Raw genomic sequence first — 14,642 nt, forward strand, 5'->3', positions numbered from 1 at the left:
AAGCCAACAAGCTGATATGAAAAAGGCCCTGAAGCAGCTAGGCTTCAAAATCTAAATCAGCACTCAGGTATTTTCAGAAGACAGAGCTAAATGAATTCAGCACACCCCAGCAGGGAATGGCAGAAATCCAGAAAAACAAAGCAAAACAAAGTCAAAGCACCAAAGCAAAAGGCCGAGCAGCAAACTTAGCTTCAGAGGAGCAGGAATTCAGACTGGTCTCCAAGGATCCCACAGAGAAATCACCCGCAGGGCAGAAGGGCGTCGGCAGCCTTATATCCAGTCAGTAACTCCACTCAGCCAGTCATCATCATCAGCCTCAGGTGTTTGATAATCAGGCTCACTACCTTTCTTTACCAGAAGAGGTAGTTCCTCGGGCCTCAGTAATGAAGGGGAAAATGAATTCACAACAGTACCTCCCCCTTGAGGAGGGGTCACCGAACCCTCAACTACGCCACCAGGGCGATCAGGGTGAGCCCGATGAAAGACACACACCAATCTTTTGGCATGAATATCAGAGGCAGAGACCCAGGAATTATCCTCCTGACCATAACCCTTCCACTTAACCAAATACTGGAGTCTCCGTCTAGTCAGACGGGAATCCAGTACTATCTCTACCTCATATTCCATGTTACCTTCAACCAATACAGGGTCTGGAGGTGCCACCCCCGGAACAACAGGTTCAACAAACCTCTTCAACAAAGATTTATGGAACACATTATGGATTTTAAATGTGACAGGAAGAGCCAAACGAAAAGAGACCGGATTAATAATCTCCACAATCTTGTAAGGTCCAATAAATCTAGGCTTAAACTTAGGAGAAGCCACCTTCATAGCAATATTTTTTGATGATAACCACACCATATCACCAACCTTAAACTGGGGACCAATGGTCCTATGTCGGTTGGAAAACCACTGGGCCTTTTCCTGGGAGAGAGATAACTTATCCACCACTTGGTCCCAGATCTGGTGCATTCTCTCCACCACAGTGTCAACACCTGGGCAGGCAGAGGGCTAAACCTGCCCTGAAGAAAATCGAGGATGAAACCCAAAGTTACAAAAAAAAGGTGACATCAAAGTGGCAGAACTAGCTCTATTATTTAAAGCAAATTCGGCCAAGGGCAAAAATGAAACCCAATCATCCTGATCAGCAGAAATAAAACATCTCAAATATGACTCCAAGGTCTGGTTTGTTCACTCTGTCTGCCCATTGGTCTGAGGGTGAAAAGCAGAGGAGAAGGACAACTGAATTCCCAGCCTGGAACAGAAAGTTCTCCAAAATCTAGACACAAACTGGACTCCTATGTCAGATACAATGTTCTCAGGAATCCCGTGCAAACGAACCACCTGTTGTAAAAACAGGGGCACCAACTCAGAGGAAGACGGCAACTTAGGGAGTGGTACAAGATGAACCATCTTAGAGAACCTATCACAAATCACCCAAATAACAGTCATCCTCTGAGAGACAGGCATATCAGAGATGAAATCCATTGAAATATGGGTCCATGGCCTCTTGGGGACAGGCAAAGGCATCAACAACCCACTAGAGCGAGAACACGATTTAGACCGGGAGCACGTCCCACAGGACTGCACAAAATTCCTGACATCACGAGACAAGGAGGGCCACCAAAAAAACCGACTCACCAGATCTCTAGTACCAAAAATACCTGGATGACCAGCCAAAGCAGAGCAATGAACTTCAGACATCACTCTCTTCTTCCACTGGTCAGGAACATACAACTTTCCACTGGGACAACGCTCAGGTTTGTCCTTCTGGAACTCTTCCAGAGCACGTCTCAAATTGGGTGAGATGGCAGAAAGAACTACCCCTTCGCCTAAGATGGTAGCAGGCTTGGTCACCACAGGAGAATCAGCAAAGAAGCTCCTAGAGAGGGCGTCTGCCTTGACATTCTTTGTTCCAGGAAGAAAAGAAACCACAAAATCAAAACGTGTAAAAAACAAGGCCCACCTAGCCTGTCTAGGGTTCAAGCGCTTAGCCGACTCTAGGTAAATCAAATTCTTGTGGTCAGTGAGGACCACGACTTGATGCTTAGCTCCCTCCAACCAATGTCTCCACTCCTCAAATGCCCATTTCATGGCCAACAGTTCCCTATTCCCCACATCATAGTTACGTTCAGATGGAGAGAACTTTCGGGAAAAGAAAGCACAGGGATTCATTTTAGATGTTACAGGATCCTTTTGGAACAAAACAGCTCCTGCACCAATCTCAGAAGCATCCACCTCTACCTGGAATGGAAGTGAGACATCAGGTTGCCGCAAAACCGGGGCGGAGGTGAATCTTCGCTTCAGCTCCTGAAAGGAAGAAACAGCCTCCGGAGATCAATTTAACACATCAGCACCCTTTTTAGTCAAATCAGTCAATGGCTTGGCAATACTAGAAAATTTTGCTATAAATTTCCGATAAAAATTAGCAAAACCCAAAAACTTCTGGAGGGCCTTCAAAGAAGTGGGCTGAACCCAATCGTGAATGGCCTGTACCTTGGCCGGGTCCATTTCAATAGTTGACGGGGACAAAATGAATCCCAAAAAAGAAATCCTCTGTACTCCAAAAAGGCATTTAGATCCTTTGACATACATGGAATTCTCCCTCAAGATCCGGAACACAGTCCGAATATGTTCCACATGAGTATCCCAATCCTTGGAGAAGATCAAAATATCATCCAGATAGATAATCAAAAATTTATCGACAAAATCTCGGAAAATATCGTTCATGAAGCACTGGAAGACAGAAGGGGCATTAGTGAGCCGAAAAGGCATCACCAGGTACTCAAAATGTCCCTCCGGAGTATTAAACGCCGTCTTCCATTCATCCCCATGCTTAATGCGAATAAGATTATACGCCCCCCTGAGGTCAAGCTTGGTAAACCAGCAAGCACCTTTAACTCTGGAGAATAGATCAGAAATCAGGGGTAACGGATACTGATATTTAACAGTAATTTTGTTGAGGGCACGATAATCAATACAAGGTCTTAATGATCCATCCTTTTTGGCTACAAAAAAAAAACCGGCAGCTAAGGGTGACGAGGATGGTCTAATATGACCCTTCTCCAATGCCTCCTTAATATAGGATCGCATAGCCTCGTGCTCGGGTACAGATAAATTGAAGAGCCGACCCTTGGGAAATTTACACCCCGGGCTCAGTTCAATTGCACAGTCATAACTCCTATGAGGAGGCAGAGACGCAGACTCATTCTCACTAAATACATCATAAAAGTCCGCCAAATAATCAGGAACATCATGCGACTGAGGAGAGGTGGAAAACACCGGAGCCTCACTAAAGGCACACCGACAACCCCAACTCACCACAGACACAGATTTCCAATCCAAAACTGGGGTTTTCTGTTATGAATGAGTCACCGTAGGAGGCAAAAGCAGAAATACAAGCTAAGTCCAGAAAACCAGAGAAGTTGGCAACTATCAGATTGCAGACCCCTGAACCTATCAACACAACTAGCAGTAGCCGTGGGGGGTTCCTACGATGCCCTAGACCCCTCGATCACAGCCGGAGAATTACATAGGCCTAAAGAAAGAAAGGGGAAATCTAAACTGCCCCAGAGCAGACCCCAAAGCAATAGGCAGCCCCCAACATATAATGACGGTGAAGCAAGATGAAAATACTAACACAGACAGAAAGATAGACTGAGCAAAGACGGGGCCCAAAACTACCTAGATAGGAAAGGACAGGAAGGCTGCTGTCTGCAATCTGCCAAAACCCTATCAAAGACATAAGCCAACAAGCTGATATGAAAAAGGCCCTGAAGCAGCTAGGCTTCAAAATCTAAATCAGCACTCAGGTATTTTCAGAAGACAGAGCTAAATGTATTCAGCACACCCCAGCAGGGAATGGCAGAAATCCAGAAAAACAAAGCAAAACAAAGTCAAAGCACCAAAGCAAAAGGCCGAGCAGCAAACTTAGCTTTAGAGGAGCAGGAATTCAGACTGGTCTCCAAGGATCCCACAGAAAAATCTTCCGCAGGGCAGAAGGGCGTCGGCAGCCTTATATCCAGTCAGTAACTCCACTCAGCCAGTCATCATCATCAGCCTCAGGTGTTTGATAATCAGGCTCACTACCTTTCTTTACCAGAAGAGGTAGTTCCTTGGGCCTCAGTAATGAAGGGGAAAATGAACTCACAACACATAAGCGTACAGCTCTATACAGTCTAGGGATAACAGTAAATCTCCATATATATTTCATGAGTCATACACAGACGCTCACAGTCTCAGTATGGATTACCCAATAAAATAAAAAGGTGAAAAAGGGTACAGTATCACCAGATACAAGGTATATATAGTATAGTGTAAACATTCTGAATCTCCGTATACATTTCAGGAGGCGGACACAAACGCTCTCAGGCCCAGTATGGAGTACACAAGAATATGAAAAGCTGTAAATGGGTAATGTAACACAAGCGTACACCTGAACACAGTGCTGGGCAAATTAGAAATCTCGGTATATATTTCCGGAGTCACCCTCAGACGCTCACTCAGTCTGGGTTTGACCATAATAAAAAATGTTGCAAAAAAGGTACTGGATAACAAGATAGCAAGTATATATTATAGGGTACAATTGAAATCTCCGTAAACATAGTTCCATAGTCAGTCTCAGACGCTTACCCAGTATGGATTTGACCGTAATACTAAATGTCGAGCAAAGGTACTGTATAACAAGATACAAGCTGTATCGAATATAGGGTAAAAATTGGTATCTCCGTTTCACCGTATATATAGAAGGCGTAAACCACACACGCTCACACAAGCTCACTCACTATGGATGATATCGTAATACAAAATTTGGAACAAAGGTACTGTATCAGCACATGCCAGGTGTATCCAGTCTGGGGGTAATTGCAAATTTTTGTCTATACTTCCGGAGTCAGACACAGACACTGGCAGGCTCAGTATGTATTACACCAAAATTTAACAAGTAGAAAAAGGCAAAGGTAGACGAAGCGTACAACAGTATACAGTGTTGTGGTACTTTTAAATCTTTGTATATATTTCAATCTCAGTAAGCCAGTCCAGACTCTCCATTACTGGAAACTACATGGATACAAGTACAGACAGAAATTCGATTGTTATCAGAAATTTGGGAATTACTCATCGAAGGAAAACCTCCCGGTAGATATTGCAGAGGCGATGCAGACCCTCAATTACTGTGTCTGTGGAGACAGCGAAAATGGTTCTTTGTGAAGAAAGGATTGCTTTATCGCAGTAGCGTGGATCACATCACTGTTGCTCCTCTCCATCAAACTGTGATCACAGGGAGAGATGTACACATGGTCCTCACTGCCTATTATGATGTGTCTGGTCATTTTGGAGTGCCAAAGACAGAAGCCACAGGCCGCAGGCGATTATATTGGATTGGCATGAGAGGAGACATTGAAAAATGGGGGAATGTCACACGTCTGTGACTATCACAACTGTGAAAGGTGATCATAATGCACCACTGCATCCGCTTGTAAGTTGACGTCCATTACAAATGGTAGCCATTGATCATCTGAAGGTAGAGGCCAGCAGGACAGGGCATAGCTACATCTTAACCATCATCGATCAATACACCAAATTTCTAGTGGCCGTCCCTGTGAAGAATTTAACTGCCCAGATTACACAGCGGTGGAGCAGGGAGAGGTAAGTATTGCAACTTGCAAGTGCTGTGGCCATGACCAAGCAGGGGGGGCATACTCGTGGTCAACGGTACTGGCACAGGGCCCCTCATAGTACGCTGGTGTGTCTAACGGTGAGTGGGCCCCCCCACCATCAGAGACACTGTATTGTACTATTGTCATAGATTTTTGATTGATTAGGTAGATATACCCTTGTGCGTGCTGTGGCCTGTCCTAATTAGACAGAGTCTTATTGAGCACTCAAGGAAGGAAAGACGCCACACCTGGTTAGCAGCAATCCATTCCAGCAGAACTCTGGAAGTTTATTGAATATACTTGGTTTTATCAGTTCGTACAAAGGAGTGGTTACTCATTAACTTAAAGGCTGAACTTCTTATCTAATTGGTCAGATTATATACATGAACAAATATAGGTGTACCAACCTGAGGTGACTTAAGAATCAGATGATTTACTGCCCCTTGTCTTACAATGTCAGCAAGACTCCAATATCGGCTTGGACCATCTGGCCTAACTTCCTCTTCTGTATGTCTGGGACAAATGTCACAAGACAATGCTATCATGAGGTAACATCAGCCTCTCAGACTGGTTCATGGGGTTAGGTCATCTCCAGTAACTAGTTGCAAAGTTCAGGACAGCTGTGATTATATCTCTAAGTGCGCATATAGGAATATATAGAGTGTATATGAGTATATGGAGTACATGGAGTATATATGAGTATATAGCATATAGCCTATAGCAGGCAAGTGAGATCTAGATGAAATACATATACATATATATTTCCATAAAAATCCCCCCTTAGATATCACTTGCCCTAAAATCCTGCTCCTGGCCCAAAGCGCTGCAACTCTTTTATGCTGCCAGTGGTCTGACATACGCCTAGCGCATACATCCTCCTCTGTACAGACTTTTCACAAATGGGTGGTCAAGAGGTCTGTCCCTAATGGGGGTTTGGTGCAATGTAATCAAAGTCTCTTAGTTAGCAGTCTATGCAGTCAGTGCATGTGTATTCTCTATCAGGTAGGTAATTTATTCAGTCAGGTAGGTCATCCACAGCATCATTCCAGCTCAGGTGTATCTTCTGGTATGAAGGCCTTTTCCTGCAATGCGGTGCGTGGATTCAGGTGGGGGTTTTCCATCCAGGCTGGCGGCATCAGCACTTGGAGAAAGGCCATCAAATCTGGGATTGAGTGCTTCTCCTTACGGACTTTTTCCACCAACACTCAGTCTCCTGACTTCAGGGCGTGCGTACCAGGCACCGAATCTGGACCTGGCAATGAAGGAGAAAAACGCGAGAATGGATATTCAATTACACATGCAGACAAAGTATCATTTTGCATAGTCAACTGCTAAGTAAAGAATACCCCTAAACTGGGTTTTGTACCCAAATAAAGTTTCATATTGGTGACAGCTTTTTCTGAGTCTAGGAGAGTGTCTAATGCCAGGGTTTGTCTGTCTCTTGGGCAAATTTTTTTAGCATGCTGCTCTTAAGTGTCCCACCTAGTCTATGGTGTGGGACGGTGAGAAGTGTGTAGGCCTAAGTCTGACCCTACTGCTAATCAGATCTTTTGTGTCAGGTTTGCTGTGAATGTGGGTCCCTGATCACTTGCTATTGCTTCTGGAACCCCCATATCTGCACATTATTTTCGAGAGTAGCTTCTTTGCAGTAGTTTTCGCCAACCGGTTCCTTACTGGGAAGTCTTCAGGCCAGATGGCGTGGGGGAACTTTTCCCGCTTGTCCGATGTTGAATTTGTCGGAGGTCAGACAGCAGCTCGGAATTTGGCTGTTAAGGTGGGAGTCCAATCTAATCAGGTCATTCATCTGTGTCTTCAATTCTGTGTGCCCATTGAACCACCATAGGGTACACACTTTGAGGTAGACTGGGTTTGTCTTGAGGTAGACGTTTTGAGGTAGACGGTTTCTTGGAGCCCAGTGCTTTTGCCCTTCAGCATCCAGCTTTCCTTCTCCTCCTTCCAAGTCTGGTCCTGCTACTTCTTGTGCAGGTTTTGGAAAGTCATTTTGTCAGGTTTTCTCATCTTCAGTCGTCTTGTAGTAGCCGTCCGGCTCTACGACCTCTCCCATTTTCCATATTGTCTTCCTCTGGCTGCTTCTTTGGCTGCCACGTCTGCCATGTTAATGCCCCATGTCTCTACTGTGTTCAGTTTTCCGTGCACCTTGACCTTCAACACTGCCACCACTTTTAGTAGTTGAAGAGCGTCCAGCAGGTCTCTGATGGCTCCATGATGCTTCACGGTCAATCCGCTTGCTGTGATGAAGTCTCTTGCAGCCCAGATGGGTCCGAAGTTGGGTGCCATGTCATGCGAGTACCTGGAAGTTTTGTTCTTCGCATTCTGGCAGGCCTTTCATCAGCTGTATCAGCTCCGTTTCTTAGGCTCTTGGGCTGACAAATTTCTGGACCATAGGATGTCTTGATTGCTGGTCACTGCACAGCCCATGTGGAACCTTCCTTCATCATCTGCTAAACTGGAGCCATCTATGGTATCTTGCAGATTTTTCATCTGAGGGTCCGTATCCGCATCCCCCTTGGGAGTGGGAGTAGAGACAGGTAACAGCTGAGAGCACTGAAGACTGGTGGAGACTTGTCAGGAGGGCGTGTGCTGCAGATATTGTTTTCATGCAGGAGGGCCCCCCCTTGCAAATGGATCCAGGCCGGCTGAGAGGTAGTCTAGAGGCCTCTGGTTTTCCTCGGCGGGTCTGTTTTAGGACTGGCCAGTAGCATGACCTTCTCCATCTTTGTCCTTCCTTTTCTGTTCGGCAAAGACGGGATGGCTTCTCGTAGACAGGGAGGCCTAGAGCTGGCGCAGAGACTATGAAGTCTTTCAGTTTCCTGTACGAGATGAAGGCTGCAATGTTCAGGGAGCCATCTTCTCCTCCATGGTCCTCCGGTCATCTGTCAAGTGTTCTGTCTAGTGGGCGACACGATGTCTTCAGGAACTTGCTTTTGACACCACTGGACTCTGTTTTGCAGAACTTACGTTGCTGCTCCACCAGGCAGAGTAGAGGAGACATGGAAAGCGCTGTGCAGGTAGTGATGTCGATGACTTCTGCATGCTCCGCAATCTAGTTGACGGGGATGGAGGACAATGTTCTGGCGAGCTGTGAAAGGCTGTTCTGGACCCTCTTTTGCATCACTGTCCATTTGCTCCGCACCCCCCTTGTGCGTTTTCAGGAACTGGTCGTCCAGGTGAGGGGGAACATTGAGGGGAGCTTCGGGCAGATCCATCACCGTGAGCACCGTTGCTATGGTTGGCACGTTTGTCAGCAGAGCGTGCAGATCTGGCTCAACTGGGGTTTCAAACACGGTTTCTTTGCTCACAGTCCTCAGGTTATGCATTATTCAATCCAGTCTGATTCTCCTTTCACAGTCTTCCTCTTGATCAAGAAAAGCTGGGACTGTATGATGATTCCCATGGGTGAGGCGGCTCAATCTGGTCTTGCTCTTCACAGTGCCGTGAGTGACTCCCATCTTCTGGCACAGGGCTGGAAGGAAAACAAGCCATTTGCTGGGGTCCTCTTCATGAGAGATGGCATCCAGCTGAGCTTTCTTGCTCTCATAGGGTGTCTTTTTGCTGGGACGTCTTCTTTACCAGCCAGCAGCAGTTCCTTTTACCCAGCTTGATCTCAGGTCAGCATTTGTTGAGGAGCTGAGTGGCTGTCTTCTGGCCCAGGGCCTTGATTAACCTCAGGGAGCACCATCAGAATCTTGTCCAATATGATCCTCTGGCATCGGAGTCGGAAGCAGTGCAGCCATTTCACGAAGCGGGTGTGGTCCTTCTGGGTTGAGAGTTTTCCTGGCCCACGCCAAAGTTCTTAGGCCATTTCTTCAACAGCAGTTCCACTTAGACCTCCAGTTGGTCAGAGGCAGTTTAGCTCTGGGTGATGAGCAGCGGTTGCTGGGCCTTCTGAGCGTCCGGGGTTCCAGACTTGATTGACACCCGCACTGGCGCAACTTGAAGTCTCCCTTGGACCATAGGCTTCCGGGTGCTATGTCCAGCACCTCCTTGGGTAGTCTTGCACCGGTTGTTTGAGCGAGGCTCTTGTAGGGCCACCAGCATGATTGATTCTTCTTGGGTCTGGGGTGGAGAAAAGGTCAAGGTCACATCTTCATGGGAAACTTTGGTCACCTTCAGTTCCTGCAGTAGGTCTGCGCTCATCGGGTGTGGTGGGCAGGTCTCCACCATAAACTGTAACAGGATGGAGTATCCTGGCTGTGTCCACATGCTCAGGGGCTTGCAAGCTGGGGAACGTCTGTCTTGACCTGCAGTCCCCATATAAGACACACAGTGCTCTGATAGACTGGTGGGGTCGGGGATTTTCACTTCTGACTGTACCAGTGTCCACAAAGAAAGATATGACAGCCCCCAGTGATTTGAGGTATTAGGTCCGCTAATGGGGTTCACATGTCAGGGGCGTGACGTCTGGCGGACCTGGTTTGCCTCTGTCCTATGGACAGGGTTCTTCATTGTCTTCTGTGTTTCTTTCTTGGCCTATTCCTCTGCGGGATGACCTGGGTTGCCAGGGTGCTATGCACTGGTTCCGGAAATGGCCAAGGTTGCCACAGTTGAAACACCTGACAGGTCTCCTGTCCCTGCAGGGTGGTTGCTCCTCCACGTCAGTGGCCACCATAGGAGGGACTGTCCTCCGCCCTCCTGGGAGGGACTCAATTCTTCTGGCTACTGTGAGCAGGACATTTACTGCTATTGTCCTGTACTCAGGCCTGGCCACTATCAGTAGTTTCTTGATTGGTTCTCTTAGTCCATGCTCAAAGGCCTGTGCCAACATTTGTCCATGTATCTGATCATTAATAGCGAAGCTTAAAACTTGGAATGCTTGCCTTACTCTGCCATGAAACTCGTCTACAGACTCTGTCTCGGCTTGGCTCATGTTATGCAGGCTGAGTGCTTGTCTGGCCTTGGCCCACTCTCTTAGCTGTTCAATTAGCTTTGATCCTGATTCCAGGAATGCACATCTAATTCTGATGGAATCTTGAAGTGTCCCTTCATGATTGGCCAGAGTCTTTCTTCTGCTTTTATTTCCATTATGGACCAGAGATCAGTCCAGGTTGCAGCATATGTCTGCTGGCTCTGCTGCATTCTTCGGTAAAATGGCATGGGGTCCATATCTGGGTCTGGCAGATTTTTTAGAATACTGAACACCTGACTAGGGGTGAAGGGCACATAGTGTAAGAGTTCTGGCTCTATCTGCCCCTGCCTACTTGGTGTCTGTAAGTTTCTCCTAGTACTATGCAGCATAATCTCCTCTTCATGTTCATCATAGGAGGAACTGTGCCATTCAGTGTGGGTTGTACTCCCCCCTCTGAGACTGCAGCTCCGTGTCAGACTTAGCAGGTGCAGTCTCTGATGGCACACACCTCCCTTCTGCTAGCTGTTGTAACGGGAGGGCACCTGTGTTGTTTTGTGTGGGGAGTGATTCACTTTCTTCTCTCGGTGTCATAGCTGTCTCTTTAGAGAGGGTGCCTTGTGGAAATAGGGACACCTCATTGTCTGGATCTCGCACTGGGCCAGCTGGTGACGATGAACGGAAAGGTGGGTGGGGTAGAGAGAGCGAGGAGCAGGGGAGGGTGGAGGAGGGATTTGGAATAAGAGGAGAGTGGGGAGGAGACAAAAGACGGGGAAAAAGTGAAGACAGGGAGGAGGAGGAGGAGGGAGGAGGAGAGGGATGAGAGGTGGGCATTGGTGATGAAGATGAGAGGGAGGAGAGATGAGAGAGAGAGAAGGGGGAGAGATAGGCAGAGATGAAGAAGATAAAGGGTTGAGAGAGATGGTGAGGGAGGATGAGGTATAGGAGGAGAAATAGATGAGAGAGGGGAGGTGGGAGTGAGAATAGCGGAGATAGAGGGAGGAGAGAGGTGAGAGAGATGGGAGGAGGGAAGAGTGGGGAGAGAGGAGATGGTGGGGGAAGCGACCTGCTTTCCCCCTTCTGCCGTCACAGAAGGCATGCTTAGATCTGTGGTCCCTCTCAGACGGCACAGATTAGAATGCCGCTGAAAACACTTTTTCTACACGTAAAAAAAACAATCCTTTCCTGCTCACACTATCTGTGAGCACCTTCTACGCTGTTAAATCCGCTGTCACTTTAAGAAATGCAGATGGCAATTACTAGCTATTTCCCTTTTTCTCCTCCCAAAATACATCATGCCATAATACAGTATATGGAGCTGCCCGTAGAAAACGACATGCTTAACTTTCTGAATAACACCTACTGTGTCTGTAACAAAAACTTCAAAAAAGTGATTAAAACTTAAAAAACTTTGCAACCCTTTTTTTCTTAAAAAAGGAAGGAATAAACAAAACCAAAATATTTTGTAAAAAAAACTTCAAAAGTAGTGGAAACAAAAAGGAATATCAAAAATTGACAAGAGAACACAGGAATAACCAAAAGCCGGTAAAAATTCTCTTTTTAACAAGATAAAAGAAAAGGAAAATCTCTATGAGAAGTGAAAACCAAAAAGACTGATAACAAAACTCAAAAATGGAAAAACCCAAAAGAAAAAGAAAAATGATCAGGGAGTAAAGGATTTTTAAAAGGAAAAACAAATCAAAAAGTTGATAAAACTTAGAAAACCACTTTGAAAAAATCAAAGATCAATGCAAGTACACTTCCAACAGTCTAAAAAGTGTGCTGACTGCAGAACACACACACTTCCCTTTTTTCTGCCTGCGTCTCTCAGTGAAATCTTCTGAGAACAATGGAAGAGAGAGAAAAAAAAACAAACGGAGACTACAGTGATATGCTCAAAAACCCAACTTTCCCGAAAATTCTCACACTACAGTAGCAAGAATAAAAATCTCCACCAAAAATGCAAGATAAAACATAAAATAGGGAAAAGCAGAGTACAAATATGACAATATGAAAAATATATATATCTCAGGGGCACACCCTGTAGGCAAAAGGAGGAAGTGTACAAGAAAAAAAAAGGAAAAACTTTTTCTGCTTCAGATCTTTGTGGAAAAATGCAGTGAAAAAACAGGTTGATGCACATGTAGACGTCCGGGGAGAGATCGAAGCCCTTGTTTTGTGACACGTATGTCAAACAATTGCTGACAACCGATAACTGCCAATCACCCGTGGCGCTTTGGTTAGCACCGGGATGTATCACCCTCCATCGTGGGCGACGAACACCATGATATCCCACTAAATAATCACCCCTCCGTGAGCACCCGGGGACCGTGATAATCTCTCCAGTGATCAGACTGTGATATCTCTCCAGTCAGCCAGCATCCGCATGTGTGCGGGGACTGTGGCAGCCGAGGGATTCACCTGTGATACCTCCTTGAAACTGACACCTCCGTGTATGTGTGCGGGGACCGTGACAGCTCTTTCAGAGGAAGTCACCTGTGATATCCCGTCTAAGTCAAAACCTCCTCGTGGTGCGGGGACATGTTTTAACTTAGAGAGATTCAGTGTCTTGCTGTCGGTTTCTCAGCAACCACAAGCACAAGTCATAGTTTCCACCAACTCTCTCCCGGATCTAGACACACAGGACCACAGCAGACACTTAGCTTATCCCAGGGTTTGGATAAGAGCGTGGACTTTTTACACTACCTAGGTTTGGTGACCACACTGACCGGCTAGAGTTGCTGACCTGGACTGGGCACATGGAACATTCAGGTAAGATAACTAGATTTTCTTACCTTATGGAGTTGCGCAAATCACCGTTCCCATGAGCCAAGCCCTTGGCTGGCACCTCTGTCCTCTCCGGTCAGCAGGATCCCCGTGCGTTTCGTCCACAGCCCCACTTTGGGCGCCAATTGTCATAGATTTTTGATTGATTAGGTAGATATACCCTTGTGCATGCTGTGGTCTGTCCTAATTAGACAGAGTCTTATTGAGCGCTCAAGGAAGGAAAGACGCCACACCTGGTTAGCAGCAATCCATTCCAGCAGAACTCTGGAAGTTTATTGAATATACTTGGTTTTATCAGTTCGTACAAATAAAGGCTGAACTTCTTAACTAATTGGTCAGTTTATATACATGAACATATATGGGTGTCTGACCTGAGGTGACTTAAGAATCAGATGATTTACTGCCCCTTGTCTTACAATGTCAGCAAGTCTCCAATATCGGCTTGGAGCATCTGGCCTAACTTCCTCTTCTGTATGTCTGGGACAAATGTCACAAGACAATGCTATCATGAGGTAACATCAGCCTCTCAGACTGGTTCATGGGGTTAGGTCATCTCCAGTAACTAGTTACAAAGTTCAGGACAGCTGTGATTATATCTCTAAGTGCGCATATAGGAATATATAGAGTGTATATGAGTATATGGAGTACATGGAGTATATATGAGTATATAGCATATAGCCTATAGCAGGCAAGTGAGATCTAGATGATATACATATACATATATATTTCCATAACACTATGAGAGGCCCTGTGGCAGTGCCGTTGGCCATCTGTGGGCCCATCCACCTGTCCAGTGCAACGACACTTGCCTGGGTGCGCCAGGTGTTGACCCCAGCCATTGGGGGAGTGGGCAGCCCACTTAGGGAGGTTTAAAAAATGGCATATGTTGATGTGTTGGCTGGACATTCAGCTGCTGCAAAGGGCAGAATTGGGCAAGTCCGAGCAAGAGGAGGACAAAAGTGAGGCAGTTTTCTGGGAACCTATGTGTCATCAGGGGAAGGTGAGACAAAATCCTTTGCATCCCATGCATGGTTCATTTTAATGAAGGTTAGATCATCAACATTTTGGGTAGACAGACGGGTCCTTTTTTCTGTCAGGATTGATCCAGCAACACTGAAGACTCTTTCAGATAACACACTAGCAGCAGGGCAAGCGAGCTCCTGTAAGGCATATTGTGCCTATTCAGGCCAGGCGTCCAGTTTAGAGGCCCAATAGTCAAAGGGGAATGACTTGTGAGGGAGACCATCGATATGGGAGAAGTAGTTTGTAACCATAGTTGACAACTGCTGTCTCCTGTCACTTTTAATCAATGCAGTATTAGCAGTCGTGTGAGC

Source organism: Dendrobates tinctorius, unplaced genomic scaffold, assembly GCF_039654945.1.
Source record: "Dendrobates tinctorius isolate UK_male_01 unplaced genomic scaffold, ASM3965494v1 ptg000250l, whole genome shotgun sequence".
Classification (NCBI taxonomy): domain Eukaryota; kingdom Metazoa; phylum Chordata; class Amphibia; order Anura; family Dendrobatidae; genus Dendrobates; species Dendrobates tinctorius.